This window comes from Salvelinus namaycush, chromosome 15 (genome assembly GCF_016432855.1).
Source record: "Salvelinus namaycush isolate Seneca chromosome 15, SaNama_1.0, whole genome shotgun sequence".
NCBI lineage: Eukaryota > Metazoa > Chordata > Actinopteri > Salmoniformes > Salmonidae > Salvelinus > Salvelinus namaycush.
In genome coordinates, this window is record NC_052321.1 from 35810653 (window position 1) to 35837908 (window position 27256).

Genomic DNA, 27256 nt, shown 5'->3' on the forward strand with positions numbered 1-27256 from the left:
TTTGCGACCGTTTGACTTGGCAGTGCAACACAATTTATTTTATTGGTCGCAAGGGTGCCAGTAACATTTTGGTTCACAAATATTTTATTACATTTTTTATCAACATGATTTATTCAAACAGTAATGTGCAATTAACCAAAAATAAACCAACTTTCTGAAGAGGCAACATCGGCACAGGAACGCCCTTGTGTGCGCAGTGTCTATATATCTATACTTTGCGTAGCCATATGTGTGCTAATGATAGCTTAACCGTCTTTGGGTAGATGGAAAGGCTGACAGAATCATGAATATTTGCATTAATCCAGTTCTGAAAGTGCGCTACAGACATAGGCCAAGCTTCCCCTAAAGTAAAATTGACAAAATTATATAGCCTACTCCTGTCTAAACAGAAATACATATACAATTGGATAGTAGACCAGAAAGCATGATTTGACTAAAGGATTATTAGCTTCATTAAAAGAATAAGCTGTGGATTGTTTTAAAATCGCATTGCCTACAGTCAGAAGGGCCCGCAATTTGTTGAGTTGTGACTGTCAGTGAAAAGGCATATCGGAATATTTCATCATAGATCGGAAAGCAAATATTTATTGCTGTAAAGAGAAGACAATGAAGACTAATCTCTTTCATAGTTATACTAAATTGAACAGAAGCCTATAGCCTATGTTATTGGTACCAGCAGAGAGCATCAGCCTTATCCCCGGTGAGTTCACATAACCAGCATAGAACATTGGATATTCAGTCTCTTCATTGTTGGGCCAGTCTACATTTCCCCCCCCCATGTATTTTTCCCAGATATAGACATACCATGTGTTTTAATAAAATAAACTACAGTACCAGTCAAAAGTCTAGACACCTACAAGGGCTTTTCTTTATTTTTTACTATTTTCTACATTGTAGAATAATAGTGAAGACATCAAAACTATGAAATAACACATATGGAATCATGTAGTAAGCAAAAAAGTGATCAATCAAAATATATTTTAGATTATTCAAAGTAGCCACCCTTCGCCTTGATGACAGCTTTGCACACTCTTGGCATTATCTCAACCAGCTTCAGCTGGACTGCTTTTCCAAAAGTCTTGAAGGAGATCACACATATGCTGAGCACTTGTTGGCTGCTTTACCTTCACTCTGCAGTCCAACTCATCCCAAACCATCTCAATTGGGTTGAGGTCGGGTGATTGTGGAGGCCAGGTCACCTGATGCAGCACTCCATCACTCTCCTTCTTGGTCAAATAGCCCTTACACAGCCTGGAGGTGTGTTGGGTCATTGCCCTGTTGAAAAACAAATGATAGTCCCACTAAGCGCAAACCAGATGGGATGGCGTATCGCTGCAGAATGCTGTGGTAGCCATGCTAGTTAAGCGTGCCTTGAATTCTAAATAAATTCCAAACAGTGTCACAAGCAAAGCACCCCCACACCCATAACACCTCCTCCTCCATGTTTCACAGTGGGAACCACACATGTGGAGATCATCCATTCACCTACTCTTCATCTCACAAAGACACAGCAGTTGGAACCAAACATCTCACATTTGGACTCATCAGACCAAAGAACAGATTTCCACCGGTCTAATGTCCATTGCTCATGTTTCTTGGCCCAAGCAAGTCTCTTCTTGTTATTGGTGTCCTTTAGTAGTGGTTTCTTTGTAGCAATTTGACCATGAAGGCCTGATTCACACAGTCTCCTCTGAACAGTTGATGTTGAGATGTGTCTTACTTTAACTCTGTGAAGCAGTTATTTGGGCTGCAATTCTGAGGTGCTGGTAACTCTAATGAACTTCTCCTCTGCAGCAGAGGTATCTCTGGGTCTTCCTTTCCTGTGGCGGTCCTCATGAGAGCCAGTTTCATCATAGTGCTTGATTTTTGCGACTGCACTTGAAGAAACTTTCAAAGTTCTTGAAATTTTCCACATTAAGACATGAAGGTCAGTCAAAGTAATGATGGACTGATATAACTATCTACTTTCACCTCTAATTTAGATACATTTCTGCTTATCATTTTCAACATTTGGTAGGTCATTATAATTTCCGACATATGGTTGGCCATTTGTTTGTCAACTATAGTTCAACACATTCAGCTTCTCTTCTGTCAACTTGTTGCCCTAGAAGACTATATAAAGTAGTACTCACCAGAATAATGTCTTTCGATAGAATGAATGCATTAGTAATCTAACACCTGTAAAGTTATCAGTTTCGTTTAGGGACCGGGGAGGAAAAACTATTTTAAAAGTGGAAAGATTGTTCCCATGCAAAATGTCAACCGTTTGACCGGTTTTGAGGAAATGAAAAGCTGAGAAAACTATGAAACATGTTTCTGACTTCAGTTCCTCTTGGATACATATTATGTGTGGTTGGAACACTGTCTGCTTGAATAACAGTGTCAAAGTCAAGTTACATTCACATTCCTATTTTCTCAAGAGAAGCTGAAAGAAATCACATTTTCCCACTCCTGTGACAAAATTAACATTAGTTATATCATTTTACTGCAAGAAATGCATAATTCTGCAGGAGTTATTATATTACATGTGAGTTTATAGGCCTACAGTCAGTGTCACTATTCCATTTAACCCATACGAATTTAAATTAGGAATATTCTGTTTATTCATGGGTACAGGGATAAAAGTGAGCGGAATATCAAAAGGTGCATGTAAATTGCTTATCCTGGAATTGGATAAGCCATTTAAATGTTTTTCTTTAAGTGATATCATTTTGGTATATCAAGTATTGTTTTTTTATTCTGCTCTCTAGATCAGTGGTTCCCAAACTTTTTATAGTCCTGTACCCTTCAAACATTCAACCTCCAGCTGCGTACCCCCTCTAGCACCAGGGTCAGCGCGCACTCAAATGTTTTTTTGCCATCATTGTAAGCCTGCCACACACACATTACGATACATTTATTAAACATAAGAATGAGTAAGGTTTTGTCACAACCCGGCTCGTGGGAAGTGACAAAGAGCTCTTATAGGACCAGGGCACAAATAATAAATAACTTTGCTCTTTATTTAGCCATCTTACATATAAAACCTTATTTGTTCATCGAAAATTGTGAATAACTCACCACAGGTTAATGAGAAGGATGTGCTTGAAATGATGCACATAACTCTGCAATGTTGGGTTGTATTGGAGAGAGTCTCAGTCTTAAATCATTTCCCACACAGTCTGTGCCTGTATTTAGTTCTCATGCTTGTGAGGGCCGAGAATCCACTCTCATATAGGTACGTGGTTGCAAAGGACATCAGTGTCTTAACAGCGCGATTTGCCAAGGCAAGAAACTCTGACCGCAGCCCTATCCAGAAATCTGGCGGTGGCTTCTGATTAAATTACATTTTCACAGAGCCGCTCTCTTGTTCAGATATCAGTAAGTGGACTGGCGGTAGGGCATGAAAGGGATAACGAATCCAGTTGTGTCGTTCGTTTTGGGAAAGTACCTGCGTAATTGCGCACCCAGCTCACTCAGGTGCTTCACTATATCACATTTGACATTGTCCGTAAGCTTGAGTTAATTTGCACACAGAAAAAATTCTAACAAGGATGGAAAGACCTGTGTGTTGTCCTTGTTAATGCAGACAGAAAATAGCTCCAACTTCTCAATCATAGCCTCAATTTTATCCCGCACATTGAATATAGTTGGAGTCCCTGTAATTCTAGATTCAGATCATTCAGGCGAGAAACAACTTCACCCAGATAGGCCAATCGCGTGAGAAATTCGTCATCATGCAAGCGGTCAGACAAGTGAAAAGTATGGCCAGTAAAGAAAACTATGAGCCCGTCTCTGAATAAAAAAAAAAAACGTGTCAATACTTTGCCCCTTGATAACCAGCACCCTTCTGTATGTTGTAAAAGCGTTACATGGTCGCCCCCCATATCATTGCAAAGTTAACCATTTGTACTGTAGTGTCCAAAATGTCTTTCAAGCGGTCAGGCATTCCCTTGGCAGCAAGAGCCTCTCGGTGGATGCTGCAGCGCGTTTCCACTAGTGGTTCCTCCTTTAAAAGTTGCAGCGTACTGCGGTGCAGCTTACAAGGTGCTGCAGAATTCTATGGCACGTTATTAAGTGTGAACCACTGGTACCATTAATGCTAGTTAGTGCTAGTTTGACCACCAGAGGGCATCTTTGAGAAGCATTTGATAGCCTTCAATAATGGCTGGACTAGAGAATGCGGGCACACAGGAGACCGGGGTTCAATTCCCCGACAGGGAGGAAGCAGAGGCTGTTCTTGTAAATAAGAATTTGTTCTTAACTGACTTGCCTAGTTAAATAAAGGTTACACTAAGAGCATAACATTTCTGCACCCAAATTTTCTAATTCTAGTCTAACCAATACCCAAACGGAGATTAAGTGAAAATAAAAAATACCATTGATTTATCAAGACCAGTCCCCATGCTTGTCTCAGAGCAGCGTGAAACGGTGCTGAAATAGTTGTAGGCTATTGCTTCTAACTTCAATATGCTCTTTAAATAAAGAAGACCTAGACCACATTACTCAACACTAGTGAGACTCATGTCACCTACGGTAGACCTACAGTATATGGAAAAATATGACATGACTCTCCGCCAATAATTACATAGAGGATATTTCTCTAATTCAGTGATATTTATTCCCATAGTAATTCATTATGGATCCATAACTAAATAAACATCGGCATTTTGAAAGAGTATTTTATCATTATTTTATTAAATGAAAGCATAAAGATACCATTATCAGTTACATTGTTTTAGTTTGAACGTGCAGACTGGCACTAAGAACAGAACGTTTCCCTAGTCAGCGCCATTATTAGTGCAATGCCCCTTAAATATTGGAGATGATTTCGTTTTCAAATAATGTGAAATGAGTGAGAAAAAGGCCATTCTTGAACATTGTTACTAATTTGTAAATAAAGCCAGTTTGTTACTTATAACTATATGTTTTTAGAGGAAGAAAAAACAGAAACCTACAGTCATCTCAGGGGTCTCTCAGTCGAGGCTGGCACAGGTATTGAACCAGCATCTGCAGCAACACAGCTTGCACTGCTATGCAATGTTTTAGACCGTTGCGCCACTCAGGCACTGTACAACATGACTGGTCGGGAGTGACCTACAATAGGAGCAAAATAATTCTAACAAAATAAATAAAAACCTGAGTTTAACAACAGTTTTAGTAAGTAATACTGAAGTCATGCATAATTATCAGTTTCTATTTAGGTTTATGTCACCCATTCATTGTCAGACACACTGTGATTATGCTTTTGGGTCCCATTATGCTTTTGGGTCCCATATTTTTTATTTTATTTTACTTTACCTTTATTTAACCAGGTAGGCAAGTTGAGAAAAAGTTCTCATTTACAATTGCGACCTGGCCAAGATAAAGCAAAGCAGTTCGACACATACAACACAGAGTTACACATGGAGTAAAACAAACATACAGTCAATAATACAGTAGAAAAATAAGTCTATATACAATGTGAGCAAATGAGGTGAGATGAGGTAAAGGCAAAAAAAAGGCCATGCTGGTGAGGTAAATACAATATAGCAAGTAAAACACTGGAATGGTAGATTTGCAGTGGAAGAATGTGCAAAGTAGAGATAGAAATAATGGGGTGCAAAGGAGCAAAATAAATAAAATACAGTAGGGGGAGAGGTAGTTGTTTGGGCTAAATTATAGATGGGCTATGTACAGGTGCAGTAATCTGTGAGCTGCTCTGACAGCTGGTGATTAAAGCTAGTGAGGGAGATAAGTGTTTCCAGTTTCAGAGATTTTTGTAGTTCATTCCAGTCATAGGCAGCAGAGAACTGGAAGGAGAGGCGGCCAAAGGAAGAATTGGTTTTGGGGGTGACCAGATAGATATACCTGCTGGAGCGCATGCTACAGGTGGGTGCTGCTATGGTGACCAGCGAGCTGAGATAAGGGGGGGACTTTACCTAGCAGGGTCTTGTAGATGACCTGGAGCCAGTGGGTTTGGCAACGAGTATGAAGCAAGGGCCAGCCAACGAGAGCGTACAGGTCACAGTGGTGGGTAGTATATGGGGCTTTGGTGACAAAACGGATGGCACTGATAGACTGCATCCAATTTATTGAGTAGGGTAATGGAGGCTATTTTGTAAATGACATCGAGGAAGTCGAGGATCTGTAGGATAGTCAGTTTTACAAGGGTATGTTTGGCAGCATGAGTGAAGGATGCTTTTAAACCAAATTGAACATATTTGACTAAATAGATTTTATTTATGTATTATATTAAGTTATTTATATATATATATATATATATATATATATATATATATATATATATATATAAATAATAAATGACAATTGCAACACCACTGAACACTTATTTTAACTTAATATAATACATAAATAAAATCTATTTAGTCAAATAAATAATGAAACTTGTTCAATTTAATTTAAATAATGCAAAAACACAGTGTTGGAGAAGAAAGTAAAAGGGCAATATGTGCTATGTAAAATAAAAAAAGCTAACGTTTAAGTTCCTTGCTCAGAACATTTGAAAGCTGGTGGTTCCTTTTAACACGAGTCTTCAATATTCCCAGGTAAGAAGTTTTAGGTTGTAGTTATTATAGGACTCGCGCTCTCTATACCAATTGTATTTCCTATACCTTTGACTATTGGATGTTCTTATAGGCACTTTAGTATTGCCAGCCTAATCTCGGGAGTTGATAGGCTTGAAGTCATAAACAGCGCTGTGCATCCCAGCACTGCTAAGAGCTGCTGTTTGAATGAATGCTTACGAGCATGCTGCTGCCTACCACCACTCAGTCAGACTGCTCTATCAAATCATAGACTTAATTATAATATAATTAACACACAGAAATACAAGCCTTTGGTCATTAATATGGTCAAATTTAGAAAACAAAACATTTATTCTTTCAGTGAAATACGGAACCGTTCTGTATTTTATCGAACGGGTGACAACTTTAAGTCTAAATATTACTGTTGCATTGCACAACCTTCAATCTTATGTCATAATTACTTAAAATTCTGGCAAATTAATTACAGTCTTTGTTAGGAATAAATGGTCTTTCAACAGGTCGCAACAAGCCATGCGGCTAAAACTGCGTGCATATACCCTGACTTTGCTTGCACTAAACGCAAGAAAAGTGACAATATCCCTAGTTAATATTGCCTGCTAACATTACATTTCTATTAACTACATATGCAGGTTTAAAAAATACATAGTTGTGTATTGATTTTAAGGCAGTGATGCTTATGGTTAGGTACATTATTGCAAAGATTGTGCTTTTTTCGCGAATGCGCTTTTGTTAAATCATCAAGTTGATGTAGGCTGTGATTCGATAAATTAACAGGCAACCCCATTGATTATATGCAACGCAGAACAAGCTAGTTAACCTAGTAATACAATCAACCATGTGTAGTTATAACTAGTGATTATGTGAAGATTGATTGTATTTTTATATAAGATAAGTTTAATGCTAGCTAGCAACTTACCTTGGCTCCTTGCAGCCACATGGTCATTTTGATGCTGCATTCACGTAACAAGTGGTCAACCTGACACGCAGTCTCCTTGTGGATTGCAATGTAATCGGCCATAATCGGCATCCAAAAAGGTAGATTACTGATTGTTATGAAAACTTGAAAATCGGCCCTAATTAAATCGGTCGACCTCTAATAATCAGAGCTCTAACTCCCCCCTGCGCTGGTCTGGAGCAATGAAGTGGTGACGCAGGGTACCGTACTAAACCACAAATTACCTCTAAGTTCCGCGGCATAAGCTCACAACTTTTAAAGGAGGAACCACTGTATTTCTCAATATCATGGCTTTTGTGCCAGCAGTACAGATAATACAACTTGATCACCAAAGTCCATTTGATGTCACAAAGTTGTCCAGTACTTTAAAAATAACCTCTCATGTTGTCCTGGTTTCCAGAAGAGGATGTCTTCCATAATTGACCCCCATGAACGTAACGGACATATACCAGGAGCTGTGCCAGGCCCGCCACGTCTGTTGACTCATCCAGCTGTAACGCATATAATTCACTGGCTTGTATGCATAGCAGTAATTGTTACAAAACATTTCCTGCCATGTCACTGATGCGTCGTGAAACAGTGTTGTTTGATGAAGGCATTGTCTGTATAGTTTTTTGGGCCTTTTGCCCCAGCGTTGTCCCAGCCATATCCACGGCAGCAGGAAGAATTAAGTCCTCCACAATAGTATGGGGCTTGCCTGTCCTAGCCACTCGGTATCTCACCATATAAGACGCTTCTAGTCCCTTCTCATTAAATGGTATCTGTTGCTTTTATACGTCTTACTACTCGAAAGTAGTCTTTATTCTCGCTCCAAAAACTCCTGTGGCTTATTTTTCAAATGATCTTGTTTCGTTTAAAATGCCTACGCAAGAGTGAAGGTTGCCCGCGAGAGAGTAACGGTTAATGTGATTGGATGTTAATTACTTGACTAGGCTACATGTATTTGACATTGTGTTGTTATTTCGCTGAACACTAGATGGTTTAATTTTATTTTTAGCAGTGAAACGAGGCTACTCAGGCGAGAGAAAAAGACCTCACGCAAATGTATAGCCTCGTTGGACAATCTAAAATGTACTGTTTGAAAATGTGAAGATTTTTTAAATATTTTTGTTTTTAAAATGTGTATCACATTTTTATTTGGCGTACCCCCGACGGCATTGGGAATACCTGCTCTAGATGATTTGGCAGAAAAGAACACACGGCACTTTGAAATCTGCAATAGATTTTGCACTTAATTTTAAGTCTTTTCTGTTAAGGTAAATCTATCCCAAAAAAAGGTAAGAACACAAGGGAAAGCTAATTTAAAAGATGGATATTCATTATTAGCCTGGTTCTGTATGAATGCAGGCACATTATAGGACACAAGCCATTATCAATTATCATTATATATAGTCATTTTTAATTGTTGCGACCAAATCATGTGCTGGTGCCATCAACTGAAAAAGTTGGTAGCACCAGTGCCCCAGTGGAAAAAGTTGGTTGTCTTCCTGCAGGGTTCTACACCAACACCAGCCAAATCAAGTGTCTCTCTCCCCCTCCCACCGCTCTCCCTCATTCCCACAGGCCAACGCTGGTCACATGACCCCGGACGCTAGGAGAATAGATAACCTTTGTCCCTCCATCCGTGGATCTGCCCCCCTTCTCCACATGCCAGTCACATTCCTATCTACGTAGTTAGTCCAACTCCGAGCTGGACACAAACCTCAGGCCATTAACTAACGGGATGTGCGTCACAGGCACTTAGTCTACTGTTTTAAGAACAAAATAGACATGCTGACTAGAAAACTATTAACAATATGTACAGCAAGCACTGAAGGTCACCATTAGTAACACCAAGTCCACAAAGAACACCCTAACCGCAAAGCAGCCTGTAGTACTCCTGTGTGTTGTTTATGTGTGGGTGTACGCTGGTCGGACACAATTAAATCTGCTCTGTCATCCCCTCCTTGTCTCACCCCCCCCCCCCCCCCCCCCCCATCTACTCTTTCTTTACTCCCCCTTTTTATGTCTGGGCGCCCCCTCTCTGCCCCTCTCCATTGGCCTCTCTGCTGTGTGGAGATTACTGTGCTGCAAAAGTCCCAGACACGTCTCCATGACAACAGCTTTGTCAGCGGGCGGGAGGTCCCCACTCCACAGCCCTGAAAAATAAAGGAGGCAAAACACAAAGACAAACACACACTCAAGGGGGAGGACTGTCAAATAAGGAAGAGGAGAAACATAGGGTCCTATGTCCTTACCCAAGTGTTGGTTGGTTAGTTGGTGCTCTATAGAAGTTGATCAGCTGAGGGCTCTCCTCTCTGTATATAACCCCCACAGGTAGTGGGTCTTCTCCCAGGCTGTGGATCAGTGGCTATCCCCCTCCTAGGATCAACAGGCAGGCACTCAGTCAGCTAGCGCAGTCAGGGGGAACGGAGAGGACCGGGGAAGGGAGGTGGCAGGGGGGTTGGGAGCACTGGTGTGTTTGGAGAGCATGCACCACAACCGTGTGTGACAACAGTGTGAGTGTGTCTGGCTGGAATTGAAGCGTCACCACACCCCCATTACACAGTTCAATACCAACATCATTGTCGCAGACCAGGTTGTGCCGAAAGTAACTAAGACATTTTGATTCCTCAAGGTATTATGTGCTGGAACTGTGAAGGTATTTTTTTTATTGTAGAAGGTAGTAGTATGGGGTAGTAGTATACTAATGAAGATATACTGTTGAAGTCGGAAGTTTACATACACCTTAACCAAGTACATTTAAACTCAGTTTTTCACAATTCCTGACATTTATAGTTTGTTAACAAGAAATTTGTGGAGTGGTTGAAAAACGGGTTTTAATGACTCCAACCTAAGTGTATGTAAACATCCGACTTCAACTGTATGTAGGAAGTTGCCCGAGGGATAAAATATGACCCACTTCTGAGATGTCACTAAACTGCTGAAATCAGAGTTGGGAAGAACATAACACAGGCGCGCGAGCGTACACACACGCACCCCCCCCCCTGCACTGGTGCCTGTGCTGTCTCAGAGTTCAGATCGTCCTAGTGACAGCGGAAAATAACCATGATGCAAATGGTAAAAATGCAAAACAACCTAGGAACACCATTCCTGAGCAAAACATAAGGGACCTATTGTTAGGGTATGTGTGTGTAATCACAGCGTAAACGTCAAACCTTATTAAATTTGAAGCAGAGTGAAGGAGAGGGTTAGATGAAGGGAGCCTGTCCTGCTTGATATCGGAGGAGCAGGAGTGTACACAACAATCATACACAATTTAAATTAATGTAACCATTTCTACTAGATAGTCCACCCTCACCTGCACAAAGTATGGTAAACAAACACCCATAAAAGACTGGATGCAGTCAAATGTTGGTAAGAGGGTGGCACTAGCCTTCCCAAGGTTGTGGATTTAATGTATAGCCTATCAGATACATACACGCACCCCATTCATTGAAATAACTTAAAATTGCTTTTCCAAAAGATTTAGGAAAATAAAAATTGTCAGTTCATAAATTCACATGACTCAGACAGTGCATTCGGAAAGTATTCAAACCCCCTTCACCTTTTACACGGTTACGTTATAGCCTTATTATAAAATTGATTAAATTGATTTCCCCCCTCAACAATCTACACACAATACTGCATAATGACAAAGCAAAAACAGGTTGACATTAACTAATGAGATGCTATTGAGCCCACACTACTACACTGTCTGAGCCAAGGATTACATGTTTTCTGGTAAATTTTGATTACAATACTAGGTGGGGTGAATACATTTGATATGACATACATGATTTTTTGTTAACTAGTAAATAGTAGCCTACAGCAAAGTGTGTTTAAAACATTTCTAACTTGTCAACAATTTCTGCTAGTTAGTTCTTGCTACCATGTGGGTTTTAGCTTGCTTGTGCCTGCTAACTGAGGAGTGTTAATTCACCTGCTTCCATACATGTTCCGTAAAAAAAAAAAAATGCTTACAAAAGGAGTTGTTTAATCTCACTACTTAACTATTTATCTGTACATGGAATTGTATTTGTTGTTATTTTACTCTTTTTTCCAATCTTTACAGGAAAATGCCATGGGAACTATCTGATGTGTGGAGACATTTCACTGGAGCTAATGTAGAAGGAAAAGCTGTGTACATTTGTAAATACTGTGCCAAATCGTATTTTATTTATTTAACTAGGCAAGTCAGTTAAGAACAAATACTTATTTACAATGACGGCCTAGGAACAGTGGATTAACTGCCTTGTTCAGGGGCAAAATGACATTTTTTACCTTGTCAGCTCGGGGATTCAATCTAGCAACCTTTCGGTTACTGGCCCAACGCTCTAATCACTAGGCTACCTGCTGCTCCAAATATGTGAAGAATGCAACAAAGATGTAGAATCATCTGGCCAAGTGCATAAAGTTCCCTCAGCGCTGACAACAAGCGACCTACGACAAAAGTCCCTCTACTTCTATTCGAGGTGAAAATGATGAATCAGACACCTTATCGATAGCAACAGCTCACAGTCCTCTTGGAATCAAAACGTTTTTTGGGACTCAATGGAGGAACGTAGCTGAGCTGTGTATGCAACTGGTTCACCTCTGATGCTCACTGGCAACGTGTATTGCAAGAGATTTCTGAATGTTCTTCGCCCAGCATACACCCCTCCAACCAGACATGCTGTATCTACTAATTTGCTGAATGCAGAGTTCAACAGCGTTCAAGTGAAGGTTAAGCAAATCATAGAGAAAGCAGACTATTGCAATCATCTCTGATGGGTTGTCGAATGTTCGTGGGCAAGGAATACTTAACTACATCATCTACACCCCTCAAACAGTATTCTACAAGAGCACAGACACAAGGGGCAACAGACACACCGGTCTCTACATTGCAGATGAGCTGAAGGCAGTCATCAATGACCTTGGACCAAAGAAGGTATTTGCACTGCTGACAGACAATGCTGTGAACATGAAGGCTGCTTGGTCTAAAGTGGATGAGTCACTCACACCCATTGGCTGTGCTGCTCATGCATTGAATCTGCTCCTCAAGGACAACATGGCATTGAAAACAATGGATACACTCTCGCCAAGCAAAGTGAGAAGAATAAGAGCACCACATTGAAGCTGCCCAGCAACACCCGTTGGTATGGTGTTGTCATCATGTTTGACAGTCTCCTGGAGGGGAAGGAATCTCTCCAAGAAATGGCCATATCACAGTCTGCCGATTTGGACAGCCCCATCAAGAGGATCCTCCAGGATCATTTATTTTGGGAAAGAGAGGTAAGCAGCCTGAAACTCCTGACACCTACAGCAGTAGCCATTGCACGGATTGAGGGAGACAACACCATCCTGTCTGATGTTCAGAGACTGCTTGCAGATGTAAAAGAAACCCGTACTGCCCTGCCCACTTCACTGTTGCTCCAAGCAGAGGAAACTGCAGTTCTGAAATACATAAAAAAGCATGAAGACTTCTGCCTGAATCCCATACACGCCGCAGCGTACTAGTTGGACCCCAAATATGCTGGCAAGAGCATCCTGTATGGTGCATAGAGCAACACGACCTATGGTGTCATCACTACCGTGTCTCGCCACCTTGGCCTGGATGAGGGCAAGGTTCTAGGCTGTCTGGCGAAGTACACTTCCAAGCAAGGGCTTTGGGATGGAGATGCAATATGGCAGTCGTGCCAACATATCTCATCAGCCACCTGGTGGAAGGGACTTCTTTCCCCTGTTGCCTCCATCATCCTCCAAATCCCACCAACATCAGCCGCCTCAGAGCGCAACTGGTCCTTGTTTGGGAACACACACACCAAAGTACGCAACAGGCTGACAAATACAAGGGTTGACAAAATGGTGGCCATCCGGGCAAATTTGAGGCTTTTTGAGCCTGACAACGAGCCATCCTCAACAAGGTTGGAAAGTGACAGTGAAGATGAGGCCTCAGAGTCTGATGTTCAAGAGGTGGACATTGAGGAGGTCCAGGGAGAAGACATGGAAGGCTGAGAGGAAGACAACCAAAGATTTAGTTTCTAGACTATCATTTTACAGATGCACGTTGAAAATGTTTTTGGGAGATGCGATGGATCGTTGGGGATCATTCAATATTCCCTGTTGTTGTTCAGTGAAATCATCCCATGTGAAGAGTCAACTTAATTAATTAAAGTTCCATTTGTAACTAAATTGTTCTTTATTATTTCTATTGGAAGGATTTAATAATTTACAATTATGTCTAATTATGATAAGGTAAAATGTTTATGTTTCTGTCTCCATATGATATGGTAAATATCCAATGCAAAAAACATCTACATTTAAATGGTATTAATATTAATTTGCATATATTCCCGTTAATTCCCAAGTAAAGTTTCCACCTCTGAAAATTCCCCAAAATGTGCAACCCTAATGACGCTACAAGCTTGACACACCTGTATTTGGGGAGCTTCTCCCATTCAATGGAGATCCTCTCAGGTTGGATGGGGAGTGTCACTGCACAGCTATTTTCAGGTCTCTCCAGAGATGTTCGATTGGGTTCAAGTCCGGGCTCTGGCTGGGCCACTCAAGGACATTGAGACTTGTCCTGAAGCCACTCCTGCGTTGTCTTGGCTGTGTGCTTAGGGTCGTTTTCCTGTTGGAAGGTAAACCTTTGCCCCAGTCTGAGCGCTCTGGAGCAGGTTTTCATCAAGAATTTCTCTGTACTTTGCGCCATTTAGCTTTCCCTCGATCCCGACTAGTCTCCCAGTCTCTGTGGCTGAAAAACATCCCCACAGCATGATCCTGCCACCACGCTTCACCGTAGGAATGGTATTGTCCAGGTGATGAGCGGTCCTTGGTTTCCTCCAAACGTGATACTTGGCATTCAGGTCCAAGACTCTTGATTCTATTTGTCAGAGTCCTTTAGGCACCTTTTGGCAAACTCCACACAGGCTGTCATGTGCCTTTTACTGAGGAGTGCCTTCCGTCTGGCCACTCTACCATAAAGGCCTGATTGGTGGAGTGCTGCAGAGATGGTTGTCCTTATGGAAGGTTCTCACATCTCCACACAGGAACTCTGGAGCTCTGTCAGAGTGACCATCGGGTTCTTGGTCACCTCCCTGACCAAGACCCTTCTCCCCTGATTGCTCAGTTTGGCCAGCTCTAGGAAGAGTCAAACTTCTTCTATTTAAAAATGGAGGCCACTGTTCTTGGGGACCATCAGGGCTGCAAACATTTTTTGGTACCCTTCCCCAGATCTGTGCCTCGACACAATCCTGTCTCGGAGCTCTACGGACAATTCTTTCAACCTCATGGCTTGGTTTTTGCTCTGACATGCACTGTCAACTGTGGGACCTTATAGACAGGTGTGTGCATTTCCAAATCAATTGAATTTACCACAGGTGGACTCCAATCAAGTTGTTGAAACATCACAAGGATGAACAATAGAAACAGGATGCACAAGCTCAATTTCTAGTCTCATTGCAAAGGGTCTGAATACTTATGTAAATAAGGTATGTTTTTTTATTTGTAATAAATTTGCAAAAATTTCAAAACCAGTTTTCGCTTTGTCCTCATGGGTTATTGTGTGCAGATGGATAAAAAAAATGCTTCTCATCAATTTTAGTACAAGGCTGTAACAAATTGTTTCCGAATGGACTGTATAACTGTCAAACCGCACGACTGAAAATATGCAGATGTTTTTTAGTGCAGAAAACAAAATAATCTGTCTGGGTGATGTGGAAGTGAAGCAGCCCGTTGTTCTTTGGAAACACTCACACAGGAGCAGAGCAGACGCTTTGAATGAATAATGTAGTTTCAGTGAGTGACGTAGGTTTAGGCTAGATGAGTAACTGTTACAGTAGCACTCACTGGATGAGTTGGAGCGTGAGGAGAAACGCACACAATCCTCTCGTAGCAGAAAATGTATTCTTTTTATGGCCTTGAGTATCCTATTCTCCCCTTTTGTACTACAGGAGCAGAGCAGATAACACTATGTAGATAAAGGCTGATGGCTTCCTATACATTGAAAGTGTCAGACTTGTCTATCTACTTACTGACGCCTCGTGTTCAATGGACAATTTCCATGAAAGTTGTCCAGAGAAAAATATGTAATTGTCCATGTTCCTTACAGAGCCATTTAAACAAGCACTGACTTGATGCAAAGACTCTCAAAGCCCATATTGTTACCATTTCAAGAGCATCAATGCAGGTGAAGACTACACAAATACACACAAAAAAAAAAGTTCCAAATCTTATTTTCTAAACAATGGCCATTCTAAAAACCCTGTGAGTTTAGTTTCTTTCGCTATAGAATTACAACTGGTTGTCTAAAACCTTCCTAACTTTCAACATAAGGACTGGCTTCCTCCCTTTCCAAATAACAGCTGTAGCATGCTTGTAATCTGGTGTGGTGAGTGTGCATTTGTTTTAGAGAGAGGGTGGGGGACTGATGGGAAGTAAGGTCTGAATGAATTGAAATCTAGTCTGGTCATTTTCTTGAAAAGGTATAGGTTTAACCCTGTTTTTTTTTTTTTTTTTTACAATTCTCACCAACACCCCAAATTAGTCATAATCTACACATCCATTCACACACAGACGAAATCAACACACACTCCATTAAGATCTTGAGCTAATCTCGTCTGGCAGGACCATCCCCTCCCCGTAGAGGAGTCATGCCCACGAGGCAGGTTAAACACACTGTGCCCTTGAAGTGGACCATCTGTTGCTTGTGGTGCTTAGCCAAGCAACCTGGTATAGTCAGTGGTCACCCTCCTGGTATGTCTGGGCGATATGGCCTAATAATCATATTTAAATGTTTTCAAATTTATGGGCGATACACAATATACACTGAGTGTATAAAACACTAAAACACCTTTTAAATATTGAGTTGCCCCCATTTTTGCCCTCAGAACAGCCTCAATTGGTCAAGGCATGGACTCCACCAGGTGTCGAAAGCATTCCACAGGGATGCAGATATTCATGGATGCCAACGGAAGCCAGGCTTCCCCCAAAAACGCAACAAAAAATAAAAATGTTCTTCAATTGGCAAGAGGCTGAATGTATCTAACCGGAGAAAGAATCAGAACAAGTGAAACAGTGCGCCTGTATGTACGCCATCTGATGCTGTCTGGTCAAAAAGTATGACATTGCTGCCACCCATAGCATTGAACACAAGGGATGCCAGTGAGCACTTGGCCTCTCTTGATAAAATAAAAAAATGTATAAAATAAAAGCCAATCAGCGTTAAGCTAAACTGAGTGAGCTCAACTGTGAATGGTCCTGGCGCAACAAAGAAGTGGCAGAATTGTTGCGTCTCGCTGTTTTGTTGTCCTCCGGTGGCTAGCTAGCTAAAATTGTCCCTTTCCTAAATTAGCCATGGATGGAGATAGGGATTTGGACTTGTGGTTTTACTTAATTCTCCATACTGGCCAATGAATATAATGGCAATTCTGATCCAACCATAAATTCATACACTGTGCCCATGGCCTGAGGGGATGAAAGTTCAAGATATAGCAGGCTAGTGTTAACTAGATAACATTGCCCATGAAAGAAAGTTAAGCTAGCGAGCAAGCATTTTAGCCAGGTAGGTGAACAAAAAACAAAAGCGTGAACTGTATGACAGTCATACACTGTTTCGTCAGCAAGAAAGAGAGGATGGCATTGACGTTTGTTCCTCTACAAGTATGGTGAGTCTACATGTTTTTCCACTAGCACGAACACACACAAATCAGAACCATGGACAGCCACATAATTTTTAGCTAATGTTGGACTAAATTGTTTTTGGTATCTTTTAGTTGTCACTGTATTAGACTAAGCATAGGTGATTTGATAGTGGAAGCAGCTCCTGTTTTCTTTAGAACTTGAGGTAACTCTCCATGGTTCTAAATCAATAGATGTTTAGTAGTCTGAAAACATTAACTGGCTTGACCATGCTGTAGGTCACGTAACTGTTTACTACATGCAATATGCTTTGTGGACAGAGGTTGCTCTCCGGTTTTGTGATGAAACAAAAGGTGTGGTTGAAATTATTCTGCCACTGTCTTGTTGTCTCAGCCTTAGATGTCATGGTTGCAAGGCATATGAACTAACAGGTTATAGAGCAAACAACGCAATTATCTGGCTTGGTTTGCCCAGTGATTCTACCCACGCACCGCCTCCGCACAAACCGTTGAGCCTGGCACCTACTTACCCTGTTTAAAGTTACTTAAATCTTTTGTCTCGCCAATTCACCCTCAATAGCACACATATACAAATCCATGTCTCAAGGCTTAAAAATCCTTCTATAACCTGTCTCCTCCCCTTCATCTAAACTAATTGACGTGGATTTAAAAAGTGACATCAATAAGGGATCAGAGCATTCATCTGGTCAGTCTATAACATGGAAAGAGCAGGTGTTCATAATGTTTTGTACACTATATATTAGGCACCGATATGACATTGGCCGATAACAATATCCAATATTTTCCTTGCCAAAAAAAACATTACCGATAAGCGATATTTAAAATTTTAGCGGCCTTAAGCATTCTAGTACAGTTAAATAGTTAACACACACACGCAGCGGTCTAAGGCAATGCATCTCTGCGCAAGAGGCGTAACAGTACCTGGTTTGAACCCAGGCTGTATCACATCTGGCCGTGATTGGGACTCCCATAGGGAGGCGCACAATTGGCCCATCGTTGTCCGGGCCGTCATTGTAAATAAGAATATGTTCTTAACTGACTTGCCTAGTTAAATAAAGGTTACACACACAGACCAAAAAGTTATTTTGTTGGCATTTACATATGTCCCCATTACCAGTAAAACAATCAAAACCTATTTCTTTCACTTACTTGCTGAGCTGTTTCGTTCATTTGTTCAGTCGTTTCATTCTCAACCAGGATTTCTACAAAACGCCGTTTGGGTATTTGTGTGTTAAATAAGCTCGTTAACCAATCAGGACCTGAATATGACTGCACGCGTTCATAAATTTTATGTAGTTATTACATTGATTACACTATCACTCGTATTTCATATGTCACAACAATTCCTCGATACGTATGCTATGATGCTGGTTAAGTTGTCTCGCTAACCTACAGTGTTCGTCATAAAAAAAAGCTAGCTAGCTCATGGATGCAAACAATGTTCTTCCCCAAAAACATAGCAAAACTGCAATTTGTTTCAGTAGCTATAGTTAGCTAGCTAACTATTAGAGGTCGACCGATTAATTAGGGCCGATTTCAAATTCTCATAACAATCGGTAATAGGCATTTTTGGACAGCGATTATGGCCGATTACATTGCACTCCACGAGGAGACTGCGTGGCAGGCTGACTACCTGTTATGCGAGTGCAGCAAGGAGCCAAGGTAATAGGCTAGCTAGCATTAAACTTATCTTATAAAAATCAATCTTAACATAATCACTAGTTAACTACACATGGTTGATGATATTACTAGTTTATCTAGCATGTCCTGCGTTGCATATAATCGATGCGGTGCCTGTTAATTTATCATTGAATCACAGCCAACTTTGCCAAACGGGTGATTTAACAAGCGCATTCGTGAAAAAAGCACTGTTGTTGCTCCAATGTGTACCTAACCATAAACATCAACGCCTTTCTTAAAATCAATACATAAGTATATATTTTTAAACCTGCATATTTAGTTAATATTGCCTGCTAACATTAATTTATTTTAACTAGGGAAATTGTGTCCCTTCTCTTGCGTTCTGTGCAAGCAGAGTCAGGGTATATGCAGCAGTTTGGGCCGCCTGGCTCGTTGCGAACTGTGTGAAGAGCATTTCTTCCTAACAAACACAGTAATTAATTTGCCAGAATTGTACATAATTATGACATAACATTGAAGTTTGTGCAATGTAACAGCAATATTTAGACTTATGGATGTCACCCGTTAGATAAAATAAGGAACGGTGCGGTATTTCACTGAAAGAATAAACGTTTTGTTTTCGAAATGATAGTTTCCGGATTTGACCATATTAATGACCTAAGGCTCGTATTTCTGTGTTTTATTGTAGTATAATTAAGTATATAATTGAGCAGCAGGCTCGTAAGCATTCATTCAAACAGCACTTTCCTGCATTTGCCAGCAGCTCTTCGCTGTGCTTAAAGCATTGCGCTGTTTATGACTTCAAGCCTATCAACTCCCGAGATTAGGCTGGCAATACTATAGTACCTATAAGAACATGCAATAGTCAAAAGGTATATGAAATACAAATGGTAGAGATTGAAATAGTCCTATAATAACTACAACCTAAAACTTCTTACCTGGGAATATTGAAGACTCGTGTTAAAAGGAACCACCAGCTTTCAAATGTTCTGAGCAAGGAACTTAAACGTTAGCTTTTTTTATTTTACATAGCACATATTGCACTTTTACTTTCTTCTCCAACACTTTGTTTTTGCATTATTTAACATTGAACATGTTTCATTATTTATTTGAGACTAAATAGATTTTATTGATGTATTATATTAAGTTAAAATAAGTGTTCATTCAGTATTGTTGTAAGTGTCATTATTACAAATATATATATCAAAATCGGCATCGGCTTTTTTTGGTCCTCCAATAATCGGTATCGGCGTTGAAAAATCATAAATCGGTCGACCTCTAACTATATAGCTAGGTGTTATCATCTAAAATAACCCTAATTTATAAGACAGTTCTTATTTGATTAACCTTGCTAATACTTACTCACAAGGAATCCTAAATCATTGCCAAAGAATAATGAAAATGACTGCAGTTTCTACTGGTCATTGTTTTCAGGCTGGTTGTATTGGTGCTAGCTAGGTACCAAGCTAAAGCTAGCTACCCCAGAAGTTGCAGTCAACAAATGTTGCTTTGTTACCAACGTATTGTACACACGTCGTTCGTGTCCGGGGTTTGCAGACTTTTGTACAGCTTTGACAGTGCTACTGTATCTTTTTTGACATGCAAAGATCCAAACGGCGTTCCATAGTATGTATGTCGTGAAGCTAATAGCAGTGACACTATTATTGTGTAACTCCGGTAGTGCAACATCTGAAAAAAAGCACACTTGGTAGTGTGTACCGGCACTTGACCAGTCAGCAAAAGCCAACATCACCCACGACAGAGAACAGTTGATTGTCAAGGGCAATGAATACCATTATCTTGGCTTTCATGGATTTCACCTTTGAGTTCTCGCTGAAATGTTCTTACTCTTTCAAATGACTGCTTGACTGCTCGATCCACACAGCAGACATTGTGTGGGCTAGGTTAGGAATGCTGTGTTGCACGTGTAGCGCAAAATGTTACGTTGCGTCATTACGTCATGTACCTACTGTATATAGGTATGCACGGTAGCTTTGACATCGGTTTTTATCGTCGGCGTTAAACAAGACATCGGGCCAATATTTTGGCATTTTAAGCTAATAATGTCCGATTCCGATATGTTCCCCGATATATCGTGCATCCCTACTATATATACACAAAAGTATGTGGACATTACGCCAAATTAGTGGATTCGGCTAATTCAGCCAGACTGGCTGACAGGTATATAAGATCAAGCACACAGCGATGCAATCTCCATAGACAAACATTGGCAGTAGAATGGCATTACCGAAGAGCTCAGTGACTTTCAATGTGGTACCATCATAGGATGCCACCTTCATCTAATTTCTGCCCTGCTGGAGTTTCCCCCGGTCAAACGCGTTATCTGGAGTGATGAATCACGCTTCACAATCTGGCAGTCCGATGGACAAATCTGGGTTTGGAGGATGCCAGGAGAAATGCATTGTGCAAAATGTAAAGTTTGGTGGAGCAGGAATAATGAGCTGGCGCTATTTTCCATGGTTCAGGCTAGGCCCCTTAGTTCCAGTGAAGGACAATCTTAACGCTACAGCATACAACAACATTCTAGACGATTCTGTGCTTACAACTTTGTGGCAACATTTGGCTAAGGCCCTTTCCTGTTTCAGCAGGACAATGCCCCGTGCCCAAAGCGAAGTCCATACAGAAATGGTTTGTTGAGATCGGTGTGGAAGAACTTGACTGTCCTGCACAGAGCCTTGACCTCAATCCCATCGAACACCTTTGGGATAAATTGGAACGCCGACTGCGAGCCAGGCCTAATCGCCCATCAGCGCACAACCTTACTAATGCTCGTGGCTGAATGGTAGTCCCCGCAGCAATGTGCCTACATCTAGTGAAAGCCTTACCAGAAGAGTGGATGCTTTTATAGCAGCAAAGGCGGGACCAACTCCATATTAATGCCCATGATTTTGGAATGAGATGTTAGAAGAGCAGGTATCCACATACTTTCGGTAATGTATAAGCCTTCCACAACCATAAGACCCACTTATGAAGTAATTATTTTATCAAAATAGTTTAACCTGTTTTTTTTGCAATAATCACTGATCTGGCTTTTAAGTCTGTCAATTAAAATGCCCTTGTTACAAATTTAATCAGAACCATGCATAATGCACATTCACTAATAATGACTAACTTGACAATTAACACCGGTCTCATAAACAAACAATCTCTCAAGCACAAGCCCATGTGCTCGTGAGTAGCCAGCTAATCTTTATATTACAAGTTTAGCCAACTTGGATCTTTTTGCTAGCTAACAAGAGAGGGGAAACGGTTCAATTGTTATGAACACACCCTTCTGTCCGTCTCCAACTGTTTGAACAGCATGCTAGCCTGTCTACTTGGTTCAGATGTTGAAATCAAGTGGCATACCTTATTTCTCAGAATGAGAACAAGTTCCCAATTCCTTGAAGAACTGTGTTTCATGCTTATTGCACATTTATAAAAACACAGACTATTATAACAGTCTTTGGCTAAAATGTTACTAGCGGTAACATTCGTGGTACTGCAATGCACAGCACAGAAGGAGCGAAGGACACGAGAACAGAAAGACAACACGAGAACAAGCGGACATAAACACTACAGACAAAAAAAAGTGATTTTTGCAATACAAGCAATTTGGAATATCGTGCAAAACATTACACTCGAATTAATTCAATATATCGCCCAGCCTTACCTCCTGGTCTTCTCAACCTCAGACAGACACTAGGCTAACTAAACCAACCAACCAAGGTCAGTTAGGCTACAAACTCCAGTATAAATAATGGGCCTGATAGAGGCTGCAGAAAACTACAGAAAAAGCTACCTTCCTCAACAGCTTATTACATGTAATGAAATGTATTTTATAAACCTCTTTATACATCAGCAGACATCACTAAGTGCTTTACAGCTACCCGGCCTAACCCCAAAGAGCAAGCAGCAGCATTTAAAGCAGGGATCATCAAATATATTCAACTGTGGGCCGATTTTCTCGTGAGCGATGGTCGGGGGCCGGAACATAATTACAAATCCTTTGTAGACCGCAATTTGACCGCAAGAATTCCAAACAAAAATAACATGACAAAAACATGATAATTTCAAACCTTGTTTACATTTCTATATGATCACGTCTCTTATGTGTGGGAATACCTGGTAACAGATTTCCAAAATTAAAATAACCGGTGTTTTTACAGTCTTATGTCCAAAAATATATATATTCTTTTTTTTTAAAGACTTGTTTTTCTCAGAAAACTTGGGGGCCAAATAAAACCACCCACGGGCCGCCAGTTGGGGAATCCTGATTTATAGATTAGCATGTGACAGTTAAGGTAGTTGGAACAGGTTCATTGCCTGTGGGTAAGGGAGGAGCGGAAGGGCAGTGTGTGTGTGCGCGTGCGTCTGTGTGTGTGTACGTACTGTGCAGGTGTTTTGTTTTTAGGGGGAAGCTAGCAGCAGGTGCAGTGAGCCAGCCCAAGGGTGCCCTAGGCTGTGGGTGTGACTTTACTTTCTGGTTCAAAGCAGAGTGAGAGGAACAAATCACAGGCCCCAACTGACTGAGTCAACAAGAGCCATGAGTATAGAGTGTCTGTCTCTCTGATGTCATCTCGCCCACTAGCACTCACAGTGGTCTGTGAAACACACTCTGAGTCCTTACACAACATACACCCTCTCATTAACCAGTACGCACACACAGGCTAAAATAGTGGGTAGCCTCTGAACATTAAATCGCATATCACCATTTAGGACAGTACGACTCACATAAGTGCTAGTATTGCATAAAGCTTAAAACATACTTGAGGAAGGAGACACTCGTCACACCTAAACAAATAACACAATTTGACCACCATCTTCTAGCCAAACATACCACTTCTTCTCTAGGCTACATCAGATTTGGTGACATCGTGGTGGTGTGTGAGGTGAGGACAGCCACACAGGGTCCTGACCTGAAGAAGATGTCGACTCTACATCTAGGCTACAGGACAAACCTGGGGTGTATTCATTGTGTCTTGCAAAGGAAATCGCTTACCGGTTAAGAACCAAGCGGAAGAAAACAGCGCAAACGGAACAAAACAGGGAGGGACCTACCTGAATTTGTCCAACAGAAACTCCCGTTTCCGTTGCAAAACGTTTTCGATTTAGAGTAAACTTTTTTTCAACAAAATCGGTGTAATGAATACACCCCTGCTATACTGTGGGCATGAAGCAGATCGTCCTGGGAGTGGCACAGCAGTGACTAAGTGACTGCACAGCACCTCACAACAGCAGCTGAAGCCTGCCCATTACCCAATCAGAGTCTCCTAAAGGGTGGTGTCCGTCTTCCTGGCTCACTTTAGATGAGCTTTCTGAGGCTACAGTAAAGAATGGAAGTCTAAGCATCCCCTCCTCCAGCCCACTGCCCTGAGCCAAGACCCCATATCAACACTGGGCAGAGCCTAACATTCTGCTAAATATATTTGCATTCCCAAATGGTGCTTTTATACTCACTTCTTGGCTCATATTAAAAGGAGAGAAATATAGGCCAGACAAATCAACTAGGCCTATCAGAGAATGCTAAGTAAAGTCCCCATAACACCTCAGCTGTGGGCCAGTGTATCCTATCCTCTCAGCCCGTCACTGTGGAGAAGAAACAGACCAGCATTGTTATCTTCTCCAGAACTCTCATTCCACATTCCAACACGGAATATTGAAAATTCCAGGGAAGGGGAAGACAGTGATGTACCGTACCACCTAGTACCAGGAGGGGTGTAGAGAGAGGGGGCGGAGAGAAGGGAAGTGTGATGGTGGGGAGAGAAATAAAGGGGGAAATACAAAAACCTTTAGTCCATATAAGATCATGGCATTTACAGTATAACATTTTGATAACGTGTTGCAGAAGTACACTTATCAGCGATCAAACTCTTCCTAAATTAAGTGGAGTGTTTTCAGATATTCTATATGCTCAAAAGTAGACCATGGCCTTCAACTTGGCAGTGTAGATAAATGGTAGCTCGGTTAACTTAACAAAGCATTTTTAGTTAGATAAATAGAACGCTCTAGCTGTGTTCAAATTCCAATACTAACATACTGTATACTACATACTTAATGAGTATATATTACATACTATTAGTTCATTTTAGTATACTGTAAACGAACAGTCTCTTTACAGTTGAGCGTAATAGCCCTTTGCCTGTCTACCGGAAGTTGATGCTGTTGCTATGCAACTTCTTGCTAGCATAACAAATTACTAGCTAGACATCATATGACTTCATTAACAATGTCCATTAAGAACACACAACGACTATACCACTTAGCGAAGTATGACTTGATTATTAGGTTGTGTTCCTAAATTCACTCTGGCTATCTAATCCGATTTCAGAGCACTGAGTGTGCCAGAGTGCAGAATAACGGCCAAATTTACGAACACTCAACACCCGTTTAATATGGTTGATGTCAGTAAACGTCGGCAAAAAAGCTTAATTATATTGTTGCTAGTAGCAGTTAGTCAACAATGCTCTGGATAACATGAAAACAGCCTAACCAGCTCTGCTATGGTGAGTAAAACGGTCAGAGAGGTGTTCTCTCATTTGTGTATGGAAGTAGCTAGCAAGCTAGCCAACGTTAGCCAGTTAGCTTGGGTGCTTGACTGAGGTCAGAACGTTCAGTTCAACTCTACTCCTCCTCCAGAGCGTCCAGTGTGCGCGCCGAATTTAGAACGGACAAATTGACAACGCTCATTTTACAAACACCCAGAGGGCACTCTGGCACTCAAGATTGAATTTACGAACACACCCTTAGTAGCCAACTTATGTTAGGTAGCTAGCTAGTACCTACTGCTGTAATCATATGCTATGTGGTTTATAAGGATAGCGCAGCTACAAATTGTCAGCCAACATAATGACTTTTCAAATAATTTACACTGCTCAGCATTTGTCATGAGTTAAAACAATGAATTTGCATACACTCGTCGGACTTCAGCTGCATATTTTCCGCCATTTTCTACAAATCTGAAAACGTGGCGAAGCCACGCCCATTTTCTGATTAATCACATTATCGGCCCTAAAAGCACGGAAATAGTGTCCACTGCTTGTATACGTCGTATTTTGGCAAATGTAGTACAACATCCTAACTATATCCATACTATATACTCAATTTATGTCACAAATAGTATAGTTAGTATGAGTATTCGAACACAGCTTCTGTCTCTGGCTAGTCAACCATGACTGAGTGGACAACCAAATGCCCCCCTGGTTGAAAAGGTCAGACAGAGCCGTTTCTAAATTCTAGCCAGTAAGTGGGAATAATAAGTAATTCTGAAACAAACATGGGGTCGCTTGGTCATTGCATAGGAGTGCTTGTAATATGTTGTGTACATGTACTAATAAAATCTTTCTAGCGGGTGCTATGCTATTCTTGAGGGGTCTTCAGCACCATCTTGAACAGAGGTCTGTTCTGAATAGAGGAGAGCAGTAAAAGCACGCATGGGCTAAATTAACAGCAGACAGCAGGGGGGGGGGGGCGGGTGTGGGACAGTGATTCCCCTCACAGTGAGTGAGTGACAGATTGAGAATTCCTGGGGGACACAAACAGGTCAGAGAGAACACTGAGTTACTGTGCGTTCCTGGCCTGGGTCCAGGGTCCAGTCCCTCCCGGAGCAGGCCCTGATCACTGCAGACGTGCTCAACAGTCCTCACCTCGCTACTGTGTGTGTGTTTGAAATAAAATGTGAAAGTAGGCTGCTATGAGCTTCCTCACACAATAAACAAGTAGGATAAAAGACAAGAGATAAATACATGATACAGCCTAGCTCTTTGTTCGCAGAAGATCTACTGTACCTATGAGGTGATGCCATTACATGAGCTACATAGGAGAGACTGGCTGGACACTGGACACACACACTTCCAGGAAGTTCGTCAGATCAGCGCTGCTAGCTAGGTAACATGACTCGACAGGGAGAAGCATTAGCACTTTAATTTTCCCTCTCCCTGGCTATCACTGAAACCGATACAGAGTCAGAGAGATCCAAGCAGCTAGTCTAATCTACAAATGTAGCCCATAAACCAAGGAGTCCAGTCCTGGCAGTAGGCCTAGTAGCAAACGCCATTTTCGACTTGCTGTTGCTGGGCATAGTTGACCAGAATGACCACTTTGCATGTGTCCCTAAAGGTCTGAATTTGTGAAAGTCGCAAGACCTCCATGTACAACTGTTATGTTTACAAAATTTGCAAAAGCTATAGGCTAGACTATGAGTAAAGTGTCTTCAGGGCCAACCTCTTGCAATGTTTTTATTTTTTATTATTAACTCATTCTGAAAGTGTATTAGAATGCATAAGTCATAATAGTTGGGAGTCAATTTTGTTTGGGCTCACTCGGCTGTTGATGAATGAGGGGAAGTTTCAGAGATAAAGGTAGCTGAATAGCTTCATGTCAAAATAAAGGGAACACTATTATGTATTCTGCAATCTGTAGCTTATCATCAGAAATGATAGCACAGGCTAATTTGAGAATTGAGACCCTATTGAACAATTCATAAAAATCGCCACCGGACAATTTACATT

The 27256-nt window shown here is 41.2% G+C and overlaps 1 protein-coding gene across 3 annotated transcripts in view; it reads right to left on the bottom strand.

Moving 5' to 3' along the window:
- LOC120060480 (MAGUK p55 subfamily member 5-A-like) overlaps window positions 1-27256 on the bottom strand; it is a 52399-nt gene that overhangs the window by 23383 nt on the left and 1760 nt on the right. For 2 of the 3 annotated variants that reach the window (XM_039009830.1, XM_039009828.1), the window contains exon 2: window positions 9720-9843. The exons of the other annotated variant lie outside the window; for it this stretch is intronic. The gene's annotated coding sequence lies outside the window, so the exon portion shown is untranslated. The remainder of the gene's footprint in view (window positions 1-9719; window positions 9844-27256) is intronic. 3 annotated transcript variants of the gene reach the window in all.